We start from the raw sequence: 26,600 nt of genomic DNA on the forward strand, positions 1-26,600 counted from the left end.
ATATACATATGACCGCAAATTACTAAGAAAAGAAATGATGATGAAAAATATCACAATTTACCTTTTAGATAAAATTGACAAAATGTACAAAATGTATATAAAGCGTATCATGTAGTGTCTGTATCCGTATGCCTATATAAAATATATTTTCTTATTCAACAGCTATACATTGTATATACATTGTATAACTGTATTTCATTGCATACTGATAAAGTCACGGTATATTTTGTAATCACTCCATCAAATTAGATTTATAAGATAGGTGATATAAGTGATGTACATGTGTTGATAACATGTGATAACAGAAATACCTCACAGAGTAGTTAGAATTATGATAGATATAGTCGACACAGTAGACCGCAAACCACTAACACATCCCGAAACTCTCTTAACAAATAGCACCGCACCATGTAATGATAATACTTTCATTATTTTGTATATGGGATCAATATGAAAAAAAAACATGAAATATGCGTCTTTATTGCTTTTTTTTGCGAATGAAATAGAGACATATCAAACTAATAAAACTTATATTAGATTTTGCAGTGAAAATATAAGATTTCGTTTTTTGTCAAATCAGAGCGAACCTTTTTATTTCCAATCGAAGCGAAGATAACTGAATGGGTTATTTTGCTGTATTTCTGAAATATTCGGCTAGTTTTTGACAAAATACTCATGCACTTGACGTTTTTCGATACTTTTTATTCTGTTTCTAAGCACATGAAATGCAATAAAAAGAAAACCGAATGGTTTCCCGTTGAAATATCATATATCTCGTATGACAGAATGTTTCGATATTTTTCACTCGTGCTTCCCACTCGTGAAAATATCGATATTATGTCATACTCGTGAAATATATGTTATATTCAACGGGGAACCATTCAGTATCCTCTATATATAAAGAATTTAGACGTGACATGTCGTGTGTTTAGAATTCTATGAAGTATTTCAGGTGGTAAAGTGTGACACTCCTTCACAATGTAGTGTCTTTTCAGTTGTGTTATTATCAAGTACATATAAAGTTCTCAATATAAACTTTTAACATATGAGTTTACGTAGTACATTTTCAATAAAAAATACATACTTACCATTCCTATATTTTTCCTCTTTATTTCGTATTTTAAAGATGTGTGCATTTATTTCTTTACATTTGCCTGCAGCATCCGACCAAGTTGTAGTGAAGTTTGATATCAGGAACATGAGCCGAAGTTCTTTTTCAACAAAACTTGTGTACGGTTCATTCATGGAAAACAAATCTTAAAATCGAAAATAATTACAATTTATTATAAAGTTGAATAAATTAATACCTACAAAATCAAATAGGCAAATATTGGATCACTGCTCTTTCACTGATTTTGTCCATTTTGCAAAAGCGGCTTCTCTTGTTTACTCTAGAGTGCTACCTCGTCGATATAAACTAACCAAATGAAACCAGTCTTTGGGTACACGGCCTTTTATAGTCAGAGAATAGTAGGACTTAAAAAGAACATCTTTGAGTACCTCCTTCAATACGAGGTTCACAACATATCAATCAGCCCTCGTACAAGCACAGTATTCAAACGTATCGTAATTGGGTATTGCTATTTTTTCAATGTTAATTGTAATGTTTCTAGTTTGCTTCATGGATATAAGAAAGATAAATCCGTTCTATGCTTGTCTGATTTTGTCATCCTTCTGACTGAAATCGACATGATAGATGTTTAGATATTTTGATAGAATAAAAATAACATTATCTAGCTCGAGCTCCAAACAATATAAAATGTTCATGTCTATATGTTATAGTAGATTCTTACCTATTGTAGCATATCCCACCACTACACGTGTCCTCAGAAGATTAAGTGCAGCCAGAACACAGTGAACATAAATCCAGAACATTGCCATGATGATACGACGAATTAGTTGTCTGTAAATATTAAATCTATTTCGTAACATTAATAATGAATACATATAACTGTTGAAACGACAAAATAATATGAAACAAAGATATAGTTAATACAGCAGAGTAGGGTTGTTAGCTTCACTGACAACACTATTGTTTTAACTTGGTTGACAACAGCTTTTGGACCAGAGTATTGACGGCGGGACCACACATCAAGCTAACAAGGCTCAACCGCATGGCAAACACGTTCACTGTTTCCTAACGATACCATGATTACCTTTATCCATATCAATCGGTATCACCCGAAACTACTGTATTGCAAAATGATCCTCTTGTTACGACTGAGTATCGAATCGGTAGGTCAATACCGTAGACAGAAGGTGTTATTGTTACGACTGAGTATCGCATCGGTAGGTTGTTACGACTGAGTACTAAATCGGTACGTAGTTACGACTGAGTACTAAATCGGTAGGTAGTTACGACCGAGTATCGAATCGGTAGATAGCTACGACTGAGAACCAAATCGGTAGGTAGTTACGACTGAGTACCAAATCGGTAGGTAGTTACAACTGAGTACCAAATCGGTGGTTAAGACTGAGTACCAAATCGGTAGGTAGTTACGACTGAGTACCAAATCAGTAGGTAGTTACGAATGAGTATCGAATCGGTAGGTAGTTACGAATGAGTATCGAATCGGTAGGTAGTTACGAATGAGTATCGAATCGGTAGGTAGTTCCGACTGAGTACCAAATCGGTAGGTAGTTACGACTGAGTACCAAATCGGTAGGTAGTTACGACTGAGTACTAAATCGGTAGATAGTTACGACTGAGTATCAAATCGGTAGGTAGTTACGACTGAGTACCAAATCGGTAGGTAGTTACGACTGAGTACCAAATCGGTAGGTAGTTACGACTGAGTACCAAATCGGTGGGTAGTTACGACTGAGCATCGAATCGGTAGGTAGTTACGACTGAGTACTAAATCGGTAGGTAGTTGCGACCGAGTATCGAATCGGTAGATAGTTACGACTGAGTACCAAATCGGTAGGTAGTTACCACTGAGTACCAAATCGGTAGGTAGTTACGACTGAGTACCAAATCGGTGGGTAGTTACGACTGAGTACCAAATCGGTAGATAGTTACGACTGAGTATCGAATCGGTAGGTAGTTACGATTGAGTACTAAATCGGTAGGTAGTTACGACCGAGTATCGAATCGGTAGATAGTTACGACTGAGTACCAAATCGGTAGGTAGTTACGACTGAGTATCAAATCGGTAGGTAGTTACGACTGAGTAACAAATCGGTAGATAGTTACGACTGAGTACCAAATCGGTAGGTAGTTACGACTGAGTATCAAATCGGTAGGTAGTTACGACTGAGTAACAAATCGGTAGGTAGTTACGACTGTGTACCAAATCGGTAGGTAGTTACGACTGAGTACCAAATCGGTCGGTAGTTACGACTGAGTACCAAATGGGTAGGTAGTTACGACTGAGTACCAAATGGGTAGGTAGTTACGACTGAGTATCGAATCGGTAGGTAGTTACGACTGAGTACCAAATCGGTAGGTAGTTACGACTGAGTACCAAATCGGTAGGTAGTTACGACTGAGTACTAAATCGGTTGATAGTTACGACTGAGTATCGAATCGGTAGGTAGTTACGACCGAATATCGAATCGGTAGATAGTTACGACTGAGTACCAAATCGGTAGGTAGTTACGACTGAGTACCAAATCGGTAGGTAGTTACGACTGAGTATCGAATCGGTAGGTAGTTACGACTGAGTACCAAATCGGTAGGTAGTTACGGCTGAGTACCAAATCGGTGGATAGTTACGACTGAGCATCGAATCGGTAGGTAGTTACGACTGAGTACCAAATAGGTAGATAGTTACGACTGAGTATCGAATCGGTAGGTAGTTACGACTGAGTACTAAATCGGTAGATAGTTACGACTGAGTATCGAATCGGTAGGTAGTTACGACTGAGTACCAAATCGGTAGGTAGTTACGACTGAGTATCGAATCGGTAGGTAGTTACGACTGAGTACTAAATCGGTAGATAGTTACGACTGAGTATCGAATCGGTAGGTAGTTACGACTGAGTACTAAATCGGTAGATAGTTACGACTGAGTATCGAATCGGTAGGTAGTTACGACTGAGTACTCAATCGGTAGGTAGTTACGACTGAGTACCAAATCGGTGGGTAGTTACGACTGAGTACCAAATCGGTAGGTAGTTACGACTGAGTACCAAATCGGTAGGTAGTTACGACTGAGTATCGAATCGGTAGGTAGTTACGACTGAGTACCAAATCGGTAGGTAGTTACGACTGAGTACCAAATCGGTAGGTAGTTACGACTGAGTACTAAATCGGTAGATAGTTACGACTGAGTATCGAATCGGTAGGTAGTTACGACTGAGTACTAAATCGGTAGATAGTTACGACTGAGTACCGCATCGGTGGGTAGTTACGACTGAGTACTAAATCGGTAGGTAGTTACGACTGAGTACCGCATCGGTAGGTAGTTACGACTGAGTACTAAATCGGTTGAAAGTTACGACTGAGTATCGAATCGGTAGGTAGTTACGACCGAGTACCAAATCGGTAGGTAGTTACGACTGAGTATCGAATCGGTAGGTAGTTACGACTGAGTACTAAATCGGTAGATAATTACGACTGAGTATCCAATCGGTAGGTAGTTACGACTGAGTATCGAATCGGTAGATAGTTACGACTGAGTATCGAATCGGTAGGTAGTTACGACTGAGTACCAAATCGGTAGGTAGTGACGACTGAGTACCAAATCGGTAGGTAGTTACGACTGAGTACTAAATCGGTAGGTAGTTACGACTGAGTACTAAAGCGGTAGATACATGTAGTTACGACTGAGTATCGAATTGGTAGGTAGTTACGACTGAGTACCAAATCGGTAGGTAGTTACGACTTAGTACCAAATCGGTGGGTAGTTACGACTGAGCATCGAATCGGTAGGTAGTTACGACTGAGTACCAAATCGGTAGATAGTTACGACTGAGTATCGAATCGGTAGGTTGTTACGACTGAGTACCAAATCGGTAGGTAGTTACGATTGAGTATCGAATCGGTAGGTAGTTACGACTGAGCATCGAATCGGTAGGTAGTTACGACTGAGTATCGAATCGGTAGATAGTTACGACTGAGTACCAAATCGGTAGGTAGTTACGACTGAGTATCGAATCGGTAGGTAGTTACGACTGAGTACTAAATCGGTAGATAGTTACGACTGAGTATCGAATCGGTAGGTAGTTACGACTGAGTACTAAATCGGTAGATAGTTACGACTGAGTATCGAATCGGTAGGTAGTTACGACTGAGTACTCAATCGGTAGGTAGTTACGACTGAGTACCAAATCGGTGGGTAGTTACGACTGAGTACCAAATCGGTAGGTAGTTACGACTGAGTACCAAATCGGTAGGTAGTTACGACTGAGTATCGAATCGGTAGGTAGTTACGACTGAGTACCAAATCAGTTGGTAGTTACGACTGAGTACCAAATCGGTAGGTAGTTACGACTGAGTACTAAATCGGTAGATAGTTACGACTGAGTATCGAATCGGTAGGTAGTTACGACTGAGTACTAAATCGGTAGATAGTTACGACTGAGTACCGCATCGGTAGGTAGTTACGACTGAGTACCGCATCGGTAGGTAGTTACGACTGAGTACTAAATCGGTTGAAAGTTACGACTGAGTATCGAATCGGTAGGTAGTTACGACTGAGTACCAAATCGGTAGGTAGTTACGACTGAGTATCGAATCGGTAGGTAGTTACGACTGAGTACTAAATCGGTAGATAGTTACGACTGAGTATCGAATCGGTAGGTAGTTACGACTGAGTATCGAATCGGTAGATAGTTACGACTGAGTACCAAATCGGTAGGTAGTTACGACTGAGTATCGAATCGGTAGGTAGTTACGACTGAGTACTAAATCGGTAGATAGTTACGACTGAGTATCGAATCGGTAGGTAGTTACGACTGAGTACTAAATCGGTAGATAGTTACGACTGAGTATCGAATCGGTAGGTAGTTACGACTGAGTACCAAATCGGTAGGTAGTTACGACTGAGTACCAAATCGGTAGGTAGTTACGACTGAGTACCAAATCGGTAGGTAGTTACGACTGAGTACCAAATCGGTAGGTAGTTACGACTGAGTATCGAATCGGTAGGTAGTTACGACTGAGTACCAAATCGGTAGGTAGTTACGACTGAGTACCAAATCGGTAGGTAGTTACGACTGAGTACTAAATCGGTAGATAGTTACGACTGAGTATCGAATCGGTAGGTAGTTACGACTGAGTATCGAAGTTACGACTGAGTACCAAATCGGTAGGTAGTTACGACTGAGTATCGAATCGGTAGGTAGTTACGACTGAGTACTAAATCGGTAGATAGTTACGACTGAGTATCGAATCGGTAGGTAGTTACGACTGAGTACTAAATCGGTAGGTAGTTACGACTGAGTATCGAATCGGTAGGTAGTTACGACTGAGTACCAAATCGGTAGGTAGTTACGACTGAGTACCAAATCGGTGGGTAGTTACGACTGAGTACCAAATCGGTAGGTAGTTACGACTGAGTACCAAATCGGTAGGTAGTTACGACTGAGTATCGAATCGGTAGGTAGTTACGACTGAGTACTAAATCGGTAGATAGTTACGACTGAGTATCGAATCGGTAGGTAGTTACGACTGAGTACTAAATCGGTAGATAGTTACGACTGAGTACCGCATCGGTAGGTAGTTACGACTGAGTACCGCATCGGTAGGTAGTTACGACTGAGTACTAAATCGGTTGAAAGTTACGACTGAGTATCGAATCGGTAGGTAGTTACGACCGAGTACCAAATCGGTAGGTAGTTACGACTGAGTATCGAATCGGTAGGTAGTTACGACTGAGTACTAAATCGGTAGATAGTTACGACTGAGTATCGAATCGGTAGGTAGTTACGACTGAGTATCGAATCGGTAGATAGTTACGACTGAGTATCGAATCGGTAGGTAGTTACGACTGAGTACCAAATCGGTAGGTAGTTACGACTGAGTACCAAATCGGTAGGTAGTTACGACTGAGTACTAAATCGGTAGGTAGTTACGACTGAGTACTAAAGCGGTAGATACATGTAGTTACGACTGAGTATCGAATTGGTAGGTAGTTACGACTGAGTACCAAATCGGTAGGTAGTTACGACTTAGTACCAAATCGGTAGGTAGTTACGACTGAGCATCGAATCGGTAGGTAGTTACGACTGAGTACCAAATCGGTAGATAGTTACGACTGAGTATCGAATCGGTAGGTAGTTACGACTGAGTACCAAATCGGTAGGTAGTTACGATTGAGTATCGAATCGGTAGGTAGTTACGACTGAGCATCGAATCGGTAGGTAGTTACGACTGAGTATCGAATCGGTAGATAGTTACGACTGAGTACTAAATCGGTTGATAGTTACGACTGAGTATCGAATCGGTAGGTTGTTACGATTGAGTACTAAATCGGTAGGTAGTTACGACTGAGTACCAAATCGGTAGGTAGTTACGACTGAGTACCAAATCGGTAGGTAGTTACGACTGAGTACCAAATCGGTAGATAGTTACGACTGAGTATCGAATCGGTAGGTAGTTACGACTGAGTACTAAATCCGTAGATAGTTACGACTGAGTATCGAATCGGTAGGTAGTTACGACTGAGTACCAAATCGGTAGGTAGTTACGACTGAGTACCAAATCGGTAGGTAGTTACGACTGAGTACCAAATCGGTAGGTAGTTACGACTGAGTACCAAATCGGTAGGTAGTTACGACTGAGTATCGAATCGGTAGGTAGTTACGACTGAGTACCAAATCGGTAGGTAGTTACGACTGAGTACCAAATCGGTAGGTAGTTACGACTGAGTACCAAATCGGTAGGTAGTTACGACTGAGTATCGAATCGGTAGGTAGTTACGACTGAGTACTAAATCGGTAGATAGTTACGACTGAGTACCGCATCGGTAGCTAGTTACGACTGAGTACCGCATCGGTAGGTAGTTACGACTGAGTACTAAATCGGTTGAAAGTTACGACTGAGTATCGAATCGGTAGGTAGTTACGACTGAGTACCAAATCGGTAGGTAGTTACGACTGAGTATCGAATCGGTAGGTAGTTACGACTGAGTACTAAATCGGTAGATAATTACGACTGAGTATCGAATCGGTAGGTAGTTACGACTGAGTATCGAATCGGTAGGTAGTTACGACTGAGTATCGAATCGGTAGGTAGTTACGACTGAGTACCAAATCGGTAGGTAGTTACGACTGAGTACCAATCGGTAGGTAGTTACGACTGAGTACTAAATCGGTAGGTAGTTACGACTGAGTACTAAATCGGTAGATACATGTAGTTACGACTGAGTATCGAATTGGTAGGTAGTTACGACTGAGTACCAAATCGGTAGGTAGTTACCACTTAGTACCAAATCGGTGGGTAGTTACGACTGAGCATCGAATCGGTAGGTAGTTACGACTGAGTACCAAATCGGTAGATAGTTACGACTGAGTATCGAATCGGTAGGTAGTTACGACTGAGTACCAAATCGGTAGGTAGTTACGATTGAGTATCGAATCGGTAGGTAGTTACGACTGAGTATCGAATCGGTAGGTAGTTACGACTGAGTATCGAATCGGTAGATAGTTACGACTGAGTACCAAATCGGTAGGTAGTTACGACTGAGTACCAAATCGGTAGGTAGTTACGACTGAGTATCGAATCGGTAGGTAGTTACGACTGAGTACTAAATCGGTAGATAGTTACGACTGAGTATCGAATCGGTAGGTAGTTACGACTGAGTACCAAATCGGTAGGTAGTTACGACTGAGTACCAAATCGGTAGGTAGTTACGACTGAGTACCAAATCGGTAGGTAGTTACGACTGAGTACCAAATCGGTAGGTAGTTACGACTGAGTATCGAATCGGTAGGTAGTTACGACTGAGTACCAAATCGGTAGGTAGTTACGACTGAGTACCAAATCGGTAGGTAGTTACGACTGAGTACCAAATCGGTAGGTAGTTACGACTGAGTATCGAATCGGTAGGTAGTTACGACTGAGTACTAAATCGGTAGATAGTTACGACTGAGTACCGCATCGGTAGCTAGTTACGACTGAGTACCGCATCGGTAGGTAGTTACGACTGAGTACTAAATCGGTTGAAAGTTACGACTGAGTATCGAATCGGTAGGTAGTTACGACCGAGTACCAAATCGGTAGGTAGTTACGACTGAGTATCGAATCGGTAGGTAGTTACGACTGAGTACTAAATCGGTAGATAATTACGACTGAGTATCCAATCGGTAGGTAGTTACGACTGAGTATCGAATCGGTAGATAGTTACGACTGAGTATCGAATCGGTAGGTAGTTACGACTGAGTACCAAATCGGTAGGTAGTTACGACTGAGTACCAAATCGGTAGGTAGTTACGACTGAGTACTAAATCGGTAGGTAGTTACGACTGAGTACTAAAGCGGTAGATACATGTAGTTACGACTGAGTATCGAATTGGTAGGTAGTTACGACTGAGTACCAAATCGGTAGGTAGTTACCACTTAGTACCAAATCGGTAGGTAGTTACGACTGAGCATCGAATCGGTAGGTAGTTACGACTGAGTACCAAATCGGTAGATAGTTACGACTGAGTATCGAATCGGTAGGTAGTTACGACTGAGTACCAAATCGGTAGGTAGTTACGATTGAGTATCGAATCGGTAGGTAGTTACGACTGAGCATCGAATCGGTAGGTAGTTACGACTGAGTATCGAATCGGTAGATAGTTACGACTGAGTACCAAATCGGTAGGTAGTTACGACTGAGTATCGAATCGGTAGGTAGTTACGACTGAGTACTAAATCGGTAGATAGTTACGACTGAGTATCGAATCGGTAGGTAGTTACGACTGAGTACTAATCGGTAGATAGTTACGACTGAGTATCGAATCGGTAGGTAGTTACGACTGAGTACTCAATCGGTAGGTAGTTACGACTGAGTACCAAATCGGTAGGTAGTTACGACTGAGTACCAAATCGGTAGGTAGTTACGACTGAGTACCAAATCGGTAGGTAGTTACGACTGAGTATCGAATCGGTAGGTAGTTACGACTGAGTACCAAATCGGTAGGTAGTTACGACTGAGTACCAAATCGGTAGGTAGTTACGACTGAGTACTAAATCGGTAGATAGTTACGACTGAGTATCGAATCGGTAGGTAGTTACGACTGAGTACTAAATCGGTAGATAGTTACGACTGAGTACCGCATCGGTAGGTAGTTACGACTGAGTACCGCATCGGTAGGTAGTTACGACTGAGTACTAAATCGGTTGAAAGTTACGACTGAGTATCGAATCGGTAGGTAGTTACGACCGAGTACCAAATCGGTAGGTAGTTACGAGTGAGTATCGAATCGGTAGGTAGTTACGACTGAGTACTAAATCGGTAGATAATTACGACTGAGTATCCAATCGGTAGGTAGTTACGACTGAGTATCGAATCGGTAGATTGTTACGACTGAGTACCAAATCGGTAGGTAGTTACGACTGAGTATCGAATCGGTAGGTAGTTACGACTGAGTACTAAATCGGTAGATAGTTACGACTGAGTATCGAATCGGTAGGTAGTTACGACTGAGTACTAAATCGGTAGATAGTTACGACTGAGTATCGAATCGGTAGGTAGTTACGACTGAGTACCAAATCGGTAGGTAGTTACGACTGAGTACCAAATCGGTGGGTAGTTACGACTGAGTACCAAATCGGTAGGTAGTTACGACTGAGTACCAAATCGGTAGGTAGTTACGACTGAGTATCGAATCGGTAGGTAGTTACGACTGAGTACCAAATCGGTAGGTAGTTACGACTGAGTACCAAATCGGTAGGTAGTTACGACTGAGTACTAAATCGGTAGATAGTTACGACTGAGTATCGAATCGGTAGGTAGTTACGACTGAGTATCGAATCGGTAGATAGTTACGACTGAGTACCAAATCGGTAGGTAGTTACGACTGAGTATCGAATCGGTAGGTAGTTACGACTGAGTACTAAATCGGTAGATAGTTACGACTGAGTATCGAATCGGTAGGTAGGTACGACTGAGTACTAAATCGGTAGATAGTTACGACTGAGTATCGAATCGGTAGGTAGTTACGACTGAGTACCAAATCGGTAGGTAGTTACGACTGAGTACCAAATCGGTAGGTAGTTACGACTGAGTACCAAATCGGTAGGTAGTTACGACTGAGTACCAAATCGGTAGGTAGTTACGACTGAGTATCGAATCGGTAGGTAGTTACGACTGAGTACCAAATCGGTAGGTAGTTACGACTGAGTACCAAATCGGTAGGTAGTTACGACTGAGTACTAAATCGGTAGATAGTTACGACTGAGTATCGAATCGGTAGGTAGTTACGACTGAGTACTAAATCGGTAGGTAGTTACGACTGAGTACCGCATCGGTAGGTAGTTACGACTGAGTACCGCATCGGTAGGTAGTTACGACTGAGTACTAAATCGGTTGAAAGTTACGACTGAGTATCGAATCGGTAGGTAGTTACGACCGAGTACCAAATCGGTAGGTAGTTACGACTGAGTATCGAATCGGTAGGTAGTTACGACTGAGTACTAAATCGGTAGATAATTACGACTGAGTATCCAATCGGTAGGTAGTTACGACTGAGTATCGAATCGGTAGATAGTTACGACTGAGTATCGAATCGGTAGGTAGTTACGACTGAGTACCAAATCGGTAGGTAGTGACGACTGAGTACCAAATCGGTAGGTAGTTACGACTGAGTACTAAATCGGTAGGTAGTTACGACTGAGTACTAAAGCGGTAGATACATGTAGTTACGACTGAGTATCGAATTGGTAGGTAGTTACGACTGAGTACCAAATCGGTAGGTAGTTACCACTTAGTACCAAATCGGTGGGTAGTTACGACTGAGCATCGAATCGGTAGGTAGTTACGACTGAGTACCAAATCGGTAGATAGTTACGACTGAGTATCGAATCGGTAGGTTGTTACGACTGAGTACCAAATCGGTAGGTAGTTACGATTGAGTATCGAATCGGTAGGTAGTTACGACTGAGCATCGAATCGGTAGGTAGTTACGACTGAGTATCGAATCGGTAGATAGTTACGACTGAGTACCGCATCGGTAGGTAGTTACGACTGAGTACTAAATCGGTTGAAAGTTACGACTGAGTATCGAATCGGTAGGTAGTTACGACCGAGTACCAAATCGGTAGGTAGTTACGACTGAGTATCGAATCGGTAGGTAGTTACGACTGAGTACTAAATCGGTAGATAATTACGACTGAGTATCCAATCGGTAGGTAGTTACGACTGAGTATCGAATCGGTAGATAGTTACGACTGAGTACCAAATCGGTAGGTAGTTACGACTGAGTATCGAATCGGTAGGTAGTTACGACTGAGTACTAAATCGGTAGATAGTTACGACTGAGTATCGAATCGGTAGGTAGTTACGACTGAGTACTAAATCGGTAGATAGTTACGACTGAGTATCGAATCGGTAGGTAGTTACGACTGAGTACTCAATCGGTAGGTAGTTACGACTGAGTACCAAATCGGTGGGTAGTTACGACTGAGTACCAAATCGGTAGGTAGTTACGACTGAGTACCAAATCGGTAGGTAGTTACGACTGAGTATCGAATCGGTAGGTAGTTACGACTGAGTACCAAATCAGTTGGTAGTTACGACTGAGTACCAAATCGGTAGGTAGTTACGACTGAGTACTAAATCGGTAGATAGTTACGACTGAGTATCGAATCGGTAGGTAGTTACGACTGAGTATCGAATCGGTAGATAGTTACGACTGAGTACCAAATCGGTAGGTAGTTACGACTGAGTATCGAATCGGTAGGTAGTTACGACTGAGTACTAAATCGGTAGATAGTTACGACTGAGTATCGAATCGGTAGGTAGGTACGACTGAGTACTAAATCGGTAGATAGTTACGACTGAGTATCGAATCGGTAGGTAGTTACGACTGAGTACTCAATCGGTAGGTAGTTACGACTGAGTACCAAATCGGTGGGTAGTTACGACTGAGTACCAAATCGGTAGGTAGTTACGACTGAGTACCAAATCGGTAGGTAGTTACGACTGAGTATCGAATCGGTAGGTAGTTACGACTGAGTACCAAATCGGTAGGTAGTTACGACTGAGTACCAAATCGGTAGGTAGTTACGACTGAGTACTAAATCGGTAGATAGTTACGACTGAGTATCGAATCGGTAGGTAGTTACGACTGAGTACTAAATCGGTAGGTAGTTACGACTGAGTACCGCATCGGTAGGTAGTTACGACTGAGTACCGCATCGGTAGGTAGTTACGACTGAGTACTAAATCGGTTGAAAGTTACGACTGAGTATCGAATCGGTAGGTAGTTACGACCGAGTACCAAATCGGTAGGTAGTTACGACTGAGTATCGAATCGGTAGGTAGTTACGACTGAGTACTAAATCGGTAGATAATTACGACTGAGTATCCAATCGGTAGGTAGTTACGACTGAGTATCGAATCGGTAGATAGTTACGACTGAGTATCGAATCGGTAGGTAGTTACGACTGAGTACCAAATCGGTAGGTAGTTACGACTGAGTACCAAATCGGTAGGTAGTTACGACTGAGTACTAAATCGGTAGGTAGTTACGACTGAGTACTAAAGCGGTAGATACATGTAGTTACGACTGAGTATCGAATTGGTAGGTAGTTACGACTGAGTACCAAATCGGTAGGTAGTTACCACTTAGTACCAAATCGGTAGGTAGTTACGACTGAGCATCGAATCGGTAGGTAGTTACGACTGAGTACCAAATCGGTAGATAGTTACGACTGAGTATCGAATCGGTAGGTAGTTACGACTGAGTACCAAATCGGTAGGTAGTTACGACTGAGTATCGAATCGGTAGGTAGTTACGACTGAGCATCGAATCGGTAGGTAGTTACGACTGAGTATCGAATCGGTAGATAGTTACGACTGAGTACTAAATCGGTTGATAGTTACGACTGAGTATCGAATCGGTAGGTTGTTACGATTGAGTACTAAATCGGTAGGTAGTTACGACTGAGTACCAAATCGGTAGGTAGTTACGACTGAGTACCAAATCGGTAGGTAGTTACGACTGAGTACCAAATCGGTAGATAGTTACGACTGAGTATCGAATCGGTAGGTAGTTACGACTGAGTACTAAATCGGTAGATAGTTACGACTGAGTATCGAATCGGTAGGTAGTTACGACTGAGTACCAAATCGGTAGGTAGTTACGACTGAGTACCAAATCGGTAGGTAGTTACGACTGAGTACCAAATCGGTAGGTAGTTACGACTGAGTACCAAATCGGTAGGTAGTTACGACTGAGTATCGAATCGGTAGGTAGTTACGACTGAGTACCAAATCGGTAGGTAGTTACGACTGAGTACCAAATCGGTAGGTAGTTACGACTGAGTACCAAATCGGTAGGTAGTTACGACTGAGTATCGAATCGGTAGGTAGTTACGACTGAGTACTAAATCGGTAGATAGTTACGACTGAGTACCGCATCGGTAGCTAGTTACGACTGAGTACCGCATCGGTAGGTAGTTACGACTGAGTACTAAATCGGTTGAAAGTTACGACTGAGTATCGAATCGGTAGGTAGTTACGACTGAGTACCAAATCGGTAGGTAGTTACGACTGAGTATCGAATCGGTAGGTAGTTACGACTGAGTACTAAATCGGTAGATAGTTACGACTGAGTATCGAATCGGTAGGTAGTTACGACTGAGTATCGAATCGGTAGATAGTTACGACTGAGTATCGAATCGGTAGGTAGTTACGACTGAGTACCAAATCGGTAGGTAGTTACGACTGAGTACCAAATCGGTAGGTAGTTACGACTGAGTACTAAATCGGTAGGTAGTTACGACTGAGTACCAAATCGGTAGATACATGTAGTTACGACTGAGTATCGAATTGGTAGGTAGTTACGACTGAGTACCAAATCGGTAGGTAGTTACGACTTAGTACCAAATCGGTGGGTAGTTACGACTGAGCATCGAATCGGTAGGTAGTTACGACTGAGTACCAAATCGGTAGATAGTTACGACTGAGTATCGAATCGGTAGGTTGTTACGACTGAGTACCAAATCGGTAGGTAGTTACGATTGAGTATCGAATCGGTAGGTAGTTACGACTGAGTATCGAATCGGTAGGTAGTTACGACTGAGTATCGAATCGGTAGGTAGTTACGACTGAGTACCAAATCGGTAGGTAGTTACGACTGAGTACCAAATCGGTAGATAGTTACGACTGAGTATCGAATCGGTAGGTAGTTACGACTGAGTACTAAATCGGTAGATAGTTACGACTGAGTATCGAATCGGTAGGTAGTTACGACTGAGTACCAAATCGGTAGGTAGTTACGACTGAGTACCAAATCGGTAGGTAGTTACGACTGAGTACCAAATCGGTAGGTAGTTACGACTGAGTACCAAATCGGTAGGTAGTTACGACTGAGTATCGAATCGGTAGATAGTTACGACTGAGTACCAAATCGGTAGGTAGTTACGACTGAGTACCAAATCGGTAGGTAGTTACGACTGAGTACCAAATCGGTAGGTAGTTACGACTGAGTATCGAATCGGTAGGTAGTTACGACTGAGTACTAAATCGGTAGATAGTTACGACTGAGTACCGCATCGGTAGCTAGTTACGACTGAGTACCGCATCGGTAGGTAGTTACGACTGAGTACTAAATCGGTTGAAAGTTACGACTGAGTATCGAATCGGTAGGTAGTTACGACCGAGTACCAAATCGGTAGGTAGTTACGACTGAGTATCGAATCGGTAGGTAGTTACGACTGAGTACTAAATCGGTAGATAATTACGACTGAGTATCCAATCGGTAGGTAGTTACGACTGAGTATCGAATCGGTAGATAGTTACGACTGAGTATCGAATCGGTAGGTAGTTACGACTGAGTACCAAATCGGTAGGTAGTTACGACTGAGTACCAAATCGGTAGGTAGTTACGACTGAGTACCAAATCGGTAGGTAGTTACGACTGAGTACCAAAGCGGTAGATACATGTAGTTACGACTGAGTATCGAATTGGTAGGTAGTTACGACTGAGTACCAAATCGGTAGGTAGTTACCACTTAGTACCAAATCGGTGGGTAGTTACGACTGAGCATCGAATCGGTAGGTAGTTACGACTGAGTACCAAATCGGTAGATAGTTACGACTGAGTATCGAATCGGTAGGTTGTTACGACTGAGTACCAAATCGGTAGGTAGTTACGATTGAGTATCGAATCGGTAGGTAGTTACGACTGAGCATCGAATCGGTAGGTAGTTACGACTGAGTATCGAATCGGTAGATAGTTACGACTGAGTACTAAATCGGTTGATAGTTACGACTGAGTATCGAATCGGTAGGTTGTTACGATTGAATATCGAATCGGTAGATAGTTACGACTGAGTATCGAATCGGTAGGTAGTTACGACCGAGTACCAAATCGGTAGGTAGTTACGACTGAGTACCAAATCGGTAGGTAGCTACGACTGGGTACTAAATCGGTAGGTAGTTACGACTGAGTATCGAATCGGTAGGTAGTTACGACTGAGTATCGAATCGGTAGGTAGTTACGACTGAGTACCAAATCGGTAGGTAGCTACGACTGAGTACCAAATCGGTAGGTAGTTACGACTGAGCATCGAATCGGTAGGTAGTTATGACTGAGTACCAAATCGGTAGATAGTTACGACTGAGTATCGAATCGGTAGGTTGTTACGATTGAGTAACAAATCGGTAGGTAGTTACGACTGAGTATCGAATCGGTAGATAGTTACGACTGAGTACCAAATCGGTAGGTAGTTACGACTGAGTACCGATCGGTAGGTAATTACGACTGAGCTTCGAATCGGTAGGTAGTTACGACTGAGTACCAAATCGGTAGGTAGTTACGACTGAGTACTAAATCGGTAGGTAGTTACGACTCAGTTCTAAAGCGGTAGATACATGTAGTTACGACTGAGTATCGAATTGGTAGGTAGTTACGACTGAGTACCAAATCGGTAGGTAGTTACCACTAAGTACCAAATCGGTGGGTAGTTACGACTGAGCATTGAATCGGTAGGTAGTTACGACTGAGTACCAAATCGGTAGATAGTTACGACTGAGTATCGAATCGGTAGGTTGTTACGACTGAGTACCAAATCAGTACGTAGTTACGACTGAGCATCGAATCGGTAGGTAGTTACGACTGAGTACCAAATCGGTAGATAGTTACGACTGAGTATCGAATCGGTAGGTTGTTACGACTGAGTACCAAATCGGTAGGTAGTGACGACTGAGTACCAAATCGGTAGGTAGTTACGACTGAGTACTAAATCGGTAGATAGTTACGACTGAGTATCGAATCGGTAGGTTGTTACGACTGAGTACCAAATCAGTACGTAGTTACGACTGAGTATCGAATCGGTAGATAGTTACGACTGAGTACCAAATCGGTAGGTAGTTACGACTGAGTACCGATCGGTAGGTAATTACGACTGAGCTTCGAATCGGTAGGTAGTGACGACTGAGTACCAAATCGGTAGGTAGTTACGACTGAGTACTAAATCGGTAGGTAATTACGACTGAGCTTCGAATCGGTAGGTAGTTACGACTGAGTACCAAATCGGTAGGTAGTTACGACTCAGTACTAAATCGGTAGGTAGTTACGACTCAGTACTAAAGCGGTAGATACATGTAGTTACGACTGAGCATCGAATTGGTAGGTAGTTACGACTGAGTACCAAATCGGTAGGTAGTTACCACTTAGTACCAAATCGGTGGGTAGTTACGACTGAGCATCGAATCGGTAGGTAGTTACGACTGAGTACCAAATCGGTAGATAGTTACGACTGAGTATCGAATCGGTAGGTAGTTACGACTGAGTATCGAATCGGTAGGTAGTTACGACTGAGTATCGAATCGGTAGGTAGTTACGACTGAGTACTAAATCGGTTGATAGTTACGACTGAGTATCGAATCGGTAGGTTGTTACGATTGAATATCGAATCGGTAGATAGTTACGACTGAGTATCGAATCGGTAGGTAGTTACGACCGAGTACCAAATCGGTAGGTAGTTACGACTGAGTACCAAATCGGTAGGTAGCTACGACTGGGTACTAAATCGGTAGGTAGTTACGACTGAGTATCGAATCGGTAGGTAGTTACGACTGAGTATCGAATCGGTAGGTAGTTACGACTGAGTACCAAATCGGTAGGTAGTTACGACTGAGCATCGAATCGGTAGGTAGTTATGACTGAGTACCAAATCGGTAGATAGTTACGACTGAGTATCGAATCGGTAGGTTGTTACGATTGAGTAACAAATCGGTAGGTAGTTACGACTGAGTATCGAATCGGTAGATAGTTACGACTGAGTACCAAATCGGTAGGTAGTTACGACTGAGTACCGATCGGTAGGTAATTACGACTGAGCTTCGAATCGGTAGGTAGTTACGACTGAGTACCAAATCGGTAGGTAGTTACGACTCAGTACTAAATCGGTAGGTAGTTACGACTCAGTACTAAAGCGGTAGATACATGTAGTTACGACTGAGTATCGAATTGGTAGGTAGTTACGACTGAGTACCAAATCGGTAGGTAGTTACCACTTAGTACCAAATCGGTGGATAGTTACGACTGAGCATCGAATCGGTAGGTAGTTACGACTGAGTACCAAATCGGTAGATAGTTACGACTGAGTATCGAATCGGTAGGTAGTTACGACTGAGTATCGAATCGGTAGGTAGTTACGACTGAGCATCGAATCGGTAGGTAGTTACGACTGAGTACCAAATCGGTTGATAGTTACGACTGAGTATCGAATCGGTAGGTTGTTACGACTGAATATCGAATCGGTAGATAGTTACGACTGAGTATCGAATCGGTAGGTAGTTACGACTGAGTACCAAATCGGTAGGTAGCTACGACTGGGTACTAAATAGGTAGGTAGTTACGACTGGGTATCGAATCGGTAGGTAGTTACGACTGAGTATCAAATCGGTAGGTAGTTACGACTGAGTACCAAATCGGTAGGTAGTTACGACTGAGTACCAAATCGGTAGGTAGTTACGACTGAGCATCGAATCGGTAGGTAGTTATGACTGAGTACCAAATCGGTAGATAGTTACGACTGAGTATCGAATCGGTAGGTTGTTACGACTGAGTACCAAATCGGTAGGTAGTTACGACTGAGTATCGAATCGGTAGATAGTTACGACTGAGTACCAAATCGGTAGGTAGTTACGACTGAGTACCAATCGGTAGGTAGTTACGACTGAGTATCGAATCGGTAGGTAGTTACGACTGAGTACCAAATCGGTAGGTAGTTACGACTGAGTACCAAATCGGTAGGTAGTTACGACTGAGCATCGAATCGGTAGGTAGTTACGACTGAGTACCAAATCGGTTGATAGTTACGACTGAGTATCGAATCGGTAGGTTGTTACGACTGAATATCGAATCGGTAGATAGTTACGACTGAGTATCGAATCGGTAGGTAGTTACGACTGAGTACCAAATCGGTAGGTAGCTACGACTGGGTACTAAATAGGTAGGTAGTTACGACTGGGTATCGAATCGGTAGGTAGTTACGACTGAGTATCGAATCGGTAGGTAGTTACGACTGAGTACCAAATCGGTAGGTAGTTACGACTGAGTACCAAATCGGTAGGTAGTTACGACTGAGCATCGAATCGGTAGGTAGTTATGACTGAGTACCAAATCGGTAGATAGTTACGACTGAGTATCGAATCGGTAGGTTGTTACGACTGAGTACCAAATCGGTATGTAGTTACGACTGAGTATCGAATCGGTAGATAGTTACGACTGAGTACCAAATCGGTAGGTAGTTACGACTGAGTACCAATCGGTAGGTAGTTACGACTGAGCTTCGAATCGGTAGGTAGTTACGACTGAGTACCAAATCGGTAGGTAGTTACGACTGAGTACCAAATCGGTAGGTAGTTACGACTGAGTACCAAATCGGTAGGTAGTTACGACTGAGTACCAATCGGTAGGTAGTTACGACTGAGTATCGAATCGGTAGGTAGTTACGACTGAGTACCAAATCGGTAGGTAGTTACGACTGAGTACCAAATCGGTAGGTAGTTACGACTGAGCATCGAATCGGTAGGTAGTTACAACTGAGTACCAAATCGGTTGATAGTTACGACTGAGTATCGAATCGGTAGGTTGTTACGACTGAATATCGAATCGGTAGATAGTTACGACTGAGTATCGAATCGGTAGGTAGTTACGACTGAGTACCAAATCGGTAGGTAGCTACGACTGGGTACTAAATAGGTAGGTAGTTACGACTGGGTATCGAATCGGTAGGTAGTTACGACTGAGTATCGAATCGGTAGGTAGTTACGACTGAGTACCAAATCGGTAGGTAGTTACGACTGAGTACCAAATCGGTAGGTAGTTACGACTGAGCATCGAATCGGTAGGTAGTTATGACTGAGTACCAAATCGGTAGATAGTTACGACTGAGTATCGAATCGGTAGGTTGTTACGACTGAGTACCAAATCGGTAGGTAGTTACGACTGAGTATCGAATCGGTAGATAGTTACGACTGAGTACCAAATCGGTAGGTAGTTACGACTGAGTACCAATCGGTAGGTAATTACGACTGAGCTTCGAATCGGTAGGTAGTTACGACTGAGTACCAAATCGGTAGGTAGTTACGACTGAGTACCAAATCGGTAGGTAGTTACGACTGAGTACCATATCGGTAGGTAGTTACGACTGAGCATCGAATCGGTAGGTAGTTACGACTGAGTACCGAATCAGTAGGTAGTTACGACTGAGTATCTAATCTGTAGATAGTAACGACGGAGTATCGAATCGGTAGGTTCAAGTTCAAGTTCTTTATTACTTTGAGCGAATTAACTGATCAGTTTAGAGTAAAGACATATTATTATACATAATTCACAAAATCATATATACATGTATACAGGTTAAACCGTGGAACGACTGATAAAAAACAATGAATGGAGAATGCATTTATATATTCGTTACATCATAGTTTCATGTATTTATAATTATGTACATTTTGTAATTTCATATTTAAAAGTACATGTATGTATACACATGAACACATTTCATTGAGGTAATAATTATAACCTTTTCTTATTAATAAGCTTTATATATTTACCAAAACTTGTCAATTCTTTAGGGCTATTTGTAGAAAATAATTCAACTAGTTTTTATACACTTGAATTTGTTACATAATACCGTTTCAAGAATATATTTTTTAAAGGACCTGCTACAGGTTACATTGATTTTTGCCCACGAGCTAATTTAATAATTACCGGGTTATATTTGTAGTACTATACAAGACAACCTATGAAATATGTTTTAAAAATTCAAAAGGTTCCAGGGGCCTGTTCTATGACCATTTTAATATCACCCTACATGGGAGTGTGACAGGGTTCCATTTTTAGTCAAAATAACGCACATTTAACTTTTTTTTGCTTCAAAACGTTATCATTTTCTTTAGAGTGATATTTACTGCAAATCATAGATGCATTTATGCAACAAAAAATATCTATTAAAAAATTACACAATCTTAAACCCCACAAATATCTATATTTTTAAGCCAATTTTAAGCCATGTTCACTTTTTACGGAATTGGTACAACTACTTCCGGTTCTTGTACACTCAAAATATTTGGCAATTATTTGGACCATTATTTTAAATATCTATGGTAAACATTATAGAAAAATTGAAAACCGGTAAAGTTGTCATATATATAACAATCTGCAGGGAGGTAAATTTTCAGAAGGAAATCCAATAACCATGTACATGTACATGTGTTATTATAAAATAACTATTCAACTAAAGAGACACAATGTAATGCAAATTGCACATTAATTCTTTCCATCCATCCAATTTTTCCGCATAATTAGGTACACTAATAAGTTAATCTTGATGATAACACAAAAGGAACATTGTCAATATTTTATTGGCAATGTTTCAACTTTGTTTTTATTTTTGGTTTTGTTGTTGTTTTTTAATGTCCTTTTTTTCTAATCAAAATATTGACAATACAAACTAAATAATACAGCTTGGCAAGAGGAAATGGATCTCCCTGCATGAAGCCCTCGACAACAAAAAATTGTAGTAGTGTGAACACTCTTCAGTAGTGTTGGCATTATCAATTTAGTAATTTAAATTGCACTTGAGAATGAACACATCCCAACAGCAAATCATTATGATGGATGATACATGTATCATGCCTGGTTGTAAGGCAAGGTTTCAAGACATTAAAAAAGCTTGCAAAACTGCTAGATCGTTAGACAAAATAATTGGTTGAAGTCTTTACTTCTTGCTTGCAGGATATGCATGAAATGCTATGTTCAATATGTAAGGAAAAGACCACATTTAGAAACTCAAGATGAATCCCAGACTGATCAGTACTGGTAGAAGGAAGATGAGGTAATTGATGAACTCCAAACTACTGCGCCATTGCCCCTACTTAACATAGCTGATCTGAAATATGAAATATCTTCTTCCCATCGCAAATGTTCGATTTTCCTTCAGTACAATGACGTATGTACAATTATTCCAAAACCTTTGCGACATTATCTGTTCATTAATAACAGACTTTGTTGTCCTCCAGATGCCCGAATTTGCCCAAAACATCTCATTGGAAGCCTTTTGCATCCAGGCACTGATGTCTCTATGCTTAACCGAGTAGCATTGCAAAGTAAGCTTGACGAGGATACTGGCTCTGCAGTTGTACATGACCTGCTTGAGATAATTCACGACATATCCAAAGAAGGAAGTGCCCAAAATTAAGGTTGGCCATGCTCTCTGATTCTAACTTCCTTGCATGGACAGGATGGAAGTTTTAGAGCAATTCAGAGAAATGATTGCTCTTTGCAAACCTGACATGCCAAGTGTCTTGGACGATTTTAGCTCTAAAGATTTGCTTCTTTTCTTCTGGGCAAAATTACAAACTGGCCGGTCGTGGAGGCAATTGTCATATCTGAAAGGGAAAATCCACAGCCTTGCTATCCAGGTATTTCCACAAGGTCATCGAGGCTGTGAACATCTCCCTTGTGCCAAAATACCTTTGTATAAATCATATAACACGCGAGAAAGCAATGCACCATGACAAAGTGTTTACAAAAAACATTTTTTGGCGATAAAGTGAGTGTAATCCTAGATGGAACTTACATTTACCTAAACAAAAGTTCGCACCATGCTTTTCAGAGGTCATCCTATTGTGGATAGGAAAAAACAAATTACCTCAAGTTCATTGTTTTACCAGATTGCTATGAAATGGACATTATTGGACCTTACTTCGTGTCAATGATGCGTCAATTACCAAATTAATCATTGACAATGTTGAATTTCTGAAGGCTTTGCTTGCCAATCATGACAATATCATAGTTGGTCGTGGGTTCAGGGATGTCCTTGATGTTCTTGCTGAGATGGGGTATGATGCAAAAATGCCATCCTTTCTGCCTGCTGGAAAATCTCAAGTTGATACATTGCAGGCAAATGAAGACAGAGCGTGTACCAAAACTCGTTGGGTTGTCGAGGCATACCATGGTCGTTTGAAGAAATGGACTGTTCTCGTGCCAGTTATTGGCAAACTTGTTCGTATTGCAACTGCATGCCTAAATGCTTTCAGAGGACCAAAATATAGTCACGATCCTCTTCGAGAGCAGCGTGACAAATAATGGCCCAACGCATGATTTCAATGCCCAATAGTGAAAATGCTTTGGTCAAGCGTGTCTCAAATGATCCAAACATGACCCATAGAGCTAAGAGTGAGTGGCAAAAGCTGGATGCCTTACAAATTTCATTTCCAAATCTGCACTTAGAGTACCTAGAAACTTTGGCTTGCGGTACATACCAACTGAAGCTTGCACCTGGTTATATCACCGAACATCAGACAAATGATGGTGATTACGATATTTGGGTATACCAGCATGTAAATTATATCATCCGAGGGCAAATCCATTCTCGTCACAGGTCTCAAACAAAGTACAATGCTTGGATCCAGTTTAATTGTGATGTATTGGATGATCCTGTCAATGCATGCTATTGTGTGTGTCCTGCTGGGAAGAGAACATTAGGGATGTGTGCTCATGTGGCATCCATCTTGTATTACCTTTGATATTACGTCCATTTATCAGATGCAAAAACTCTCCAGCCATCGACCCGAAAGTTCAGAGATAGCATTTTGTAATTTCATGAAACGAAACTTGCACAGGGATTAGAAATTTAGAAAACCACACAACATAAACAGTGGTAAATGAACAACTACAAGATGGTGAAAACATTTTTTTTTTTGGATATCAAAGATAACCATTATCATTGATTTGTAAAATTATCAGCAGATGTCAAAACAAGTTTGACATGAACATCAGGTAAGGCAGGCTCTGCGGATTTGGTTTCTTTTTAAGAAGTACCTCCCTGCAGATTGTTGTATGTATGACAACTCTACCGGTTTTCAATTTTTCTATAATTTTCACCATAGCTTTTTGACTAAAATGGTCCAAATAATTGCCAAATATTTTGGGTGTACCAGTACCGTAAAAAGTGAACATGGCTTAAAATTGGTTTAAAAATATAGGTATTTTTGGGTTTTAAGATTGTGTAATTTTTTTAATAGATATTTTCTGTTGCATAAATGCATCTATGATTTGCAGTAAATATCACTCTAAAGAAAATGATAACGTTTTGAAGCAAAAAAAAGTTAAATGTGCGGGTTTTTTTTTACTTAAAATGGAACCCTGTCACACTCCCATGTAGGGTGATATTAAAATGGTCATATAACAGGCCCCTGGGACCTTTTGAATTTCTTAAACATATTTCATGGGTTGTCTCATATAGTACAACAAATGTAACCCGGTAATTATCAAATTGGCTCGTGGGCAAAAATCAATGCAACGTGTAACAGGTCCTTTGCAAAACAACGACACACTTACACAAAATGGAACTCATCTTCAATATCATTCATGTCACATAAATGACAAACTCTTTGGTGTCGCTCAATGTTATGATAACTACATTTTTCAATAATTAGAGTGTGTGACAATAGTCGAATTTTAGATATTTCTCTCAAGTACTCAAGTATTAGGTAGTTAGGAGTTTTCACAAGCAACTGATTAAAGTAATACCTCGGTAAAGATTAGTATCATTCTTAAAAACAGGGTTAATATTGCCTGTTGACCATGTAGTGGGCTATTTCCAGACTGAAAAAAACCCATTATCAAATAATTCAACAAGGCAATGAAAAAGTACATCTTTACCCTTAATAAAATATTCATCAGTCATTACATCATGCTTTAGATGTGCTGAACTTATGAATAGACTTCAGGATTTTATTTCCAGTGATATCAACATCTAACTGTTAGAATGCAGAAATCGTTATATGGTTTTCATACTGCTTTAAAAAAGTCAGTAATCATTTTCGTATTATCAGTCAACACATATTTAGGCTACATGTATAAATCCCATGTCTGTGTTTCTGTGTTATATGTTATATATCATGCGATGTATCGCCCGGTAATGTATATAAATATTATCTTAAATGAATTAGATATGTCTTTTTCTTTGTAGATATATATTACTTACCTAGGACACAGGTACTTGATCAATCATAACCAGCTCCGTGTAGCTTGGACACCGCCTCGTTTATGCTGAATTGATTCATATGAATTATGATACATACAGATATACACGTGTTTATAAATAAAAGATTAGTCATCTGTCCCACCTGGTATTATGTGACGGTAATTGTAGCGGTAAATGCATTTTTGCCCAACTTTCTGATTACTATTACGGTGATCGGTAACAACAATAACTGGATGGTGACGGCACGTTTTATTGTTTGCCACATGGTGAAATTTGAACACAACTCGTGCAGCGATACCTGTCCCAGAACGGTTTAGGTAACAAGTACCTCTGTATAAAAATACATCGATCCGATGGACCTTTAATATTGCATCAATTTTCAGATATTACTCATTGCAATTGAAAATCGACAGATCTAGATTATTCCATTTTGTCTGATTCGAAAAAACTGAAAATAGTTAAACATGTCATTTTCCATGTTTCAAATATATTTACAATGTGTTGGCTGAAAAAATGTAATCAATATTATTGACCGAGTAACATGATTAAAAGACACGAGTCGTTAATTGTCGTGTAACCGTTAGGGAATGGTATTTTCAAGATTGCGGGCAAATGTGATAACAGAAGATGACAATGCACTTTACACTAGAAACTCACTTATTAGAACAACTAGACTTTCAAACAATTAAGATAAACATAGGACTGATTTGCTAATTTAGTATGAGCAAAACCTTTCGATGAATCATGCCTCCATGCCGAGTTTTAAAGTTCACTCAACTTTGTGAAGGATTCACAGTTGTTAATGAAATGAAAAGCATCCGACATCACACAGCCATTTCCCATTTGTAGGACTCGTCATTGATGCTAGATACATACTACATCTGTGTCGTTCTTCTAGGACCCGTCAATGATGTTAGGTACATCATACAAATGTTTCCCCTTCAAGGACTCGTCAGTTATTTAAGACACATCATATAGCTGTCCCGTCAGT

At 40.9% G+C, this 26,600-nt stretch overlaps 1 long non-coding RNA gene across 1 annotated transcript; it reads right to left on the reverse strand.

Moving 5' to 3' along the window:
* Nucleotides 1–1,094: 1,094 nt before the first annotated feature.
* Nucleotides 1,095–25,684, reverse strand: LOC117329928. The gene is made up of 3 exons (XR_004533293.1): nt 25,610–25,684; nt 1,794–1,903; nt 1,095–1,256 (listed from the first exon to the last, which is right to left on the reverse strand). It is a non-coding gene; the product is annotated as an uncharacterized LOC117329928 (long non-coding RNA).
* Between the last annotated feature and the right edge of the window lie 916 nt (nt 25,685–26,600).

Source organism: Pecten maximus, chromosome 6, assembly GCF_902652985.1.
Source record: "Pecten maximus chromosome 6, xPecMax1.1, whole genome shotgun sequence".
In the NCBI taxonomy this organism is placed as follows: Eukaryota; Metazoa; Mollusca; class Bivalvia; order Pectinida; family Pectinidae; genus Pecten; species Pecten maximus.